Genomic DNA, 1372 nt, shown 5'->3' on the forward strand with positions numbered 1-1372 from the left:
ACAGTAGAAGAAACAATAACAATTTTTAACAAAACAGCATTTAAAAAAAAGTTTTTCATTATGTTTTGTTATACCTACATTCATACACATTTTAATTTTTTCTCTTATTGCATTGTAGAATTTCTTGAAAAAGGAAATAAACATTTCCGAAAGCTTGAATATTTAGATAATAGTGTTCTTTTTCCAATTTTATTGTTTTTTATTTCCTGACGGTGAGTAAGATTAATAATAGTATTTAATGTTAAAAGAAACTTTTAGTCCATTCTTTCACGGTTTTTGCTCTAAATTTTAAAGAACCGCTTGGATTGACATGAAATTTGGCATACGCATAGCTTATATGTCAAAGAAAAAAAGTGATATTGTGCCGACATGTGCTTTTGCCCTGAGGGTGACTTTCACCCCCTCTTGGGGGTGAAAAAATATATGTCCAAAACAACTCCGGAAATGGGTAAACTGACTAATTTTAAGTAACTTTTGTTCTATACGCTGTGAGCTTCGCTGGTGTCGCTCCTGGCGGATTACTAATCAACTTTCACTGGTAATTTTTAAAATTATTATTTAATTGTTATCACTTAATATTTATAACGCAAAAAAGTAATTAAATTATAATCGATTTTTTTAAGATTTTGCTAATCATTTTGACGTTCTATTGATAAAATATGAATTTCGTACTTCGGATACTTTCACAATTATCGTGTAGATGGCGGTAAGATTAATATATTAATTTATAATTAGATATTACTGAACATTAAAAAAACTTAAATTCAGTATTTAAAACGTATTGTATATTTAAGGTAAAAATATATAACACAGCTTTGACAAACTAATACTTTTTATAATTAATGTTTTTAATTTTAATTTTAAATTAATCACTTTGACATTTATGTCAAATTTCCAGTAATCGTTTACAGACTTGCCACTACTGGCGCTCGCGAATTTGTAAATATCCCTTCTACGTACGAGCTCACAGCGTTTCGAGTTATTTGCGAGTGAATATGTTCATTTTTCAACAAAATAACCACATTTTTAGACGGTTTTTCGCAAATAACTCAAAAAGTAAGTATTTTGTCGAAAAAACCGCTCTTAGCAAAAATATAGCCTATAAAAAAGTAAAAAAAATGGTGTACGCGTTAGGTCTCTGGATCTCGTAGAACCAGAGTTATAGCCAATGAAATATAGATTCATATTCACCAAATTTCAAATAGAATATTTCGACGTGAAATATCCAAAAAATTAAGCACTTTTTGGGGAAAACCCATTTTAACTTTTTTAAAGTGTTTAAAAAAAGCTTTATTTCTATTTTTACGACAAGTTTCTAGCATTAAATTTAAGCACGCTCAAAATAAAGTTGGTCCCTTTTGTTTTTGCAAAA

Source organism: Diabrotica virgifera, chromosome 8, assembly GCF_917563875.1.
Source record: "Diabrotica virgifera virgifera chromosome 8, PGI_DIABVI_V3a".
Lineage (NCBI taxonomy): Eukaryota > Metazoa > Arthropoda > Insecta > Coleoptera > Chrysomelidae > Diabrotica > Diabrotica virgifera.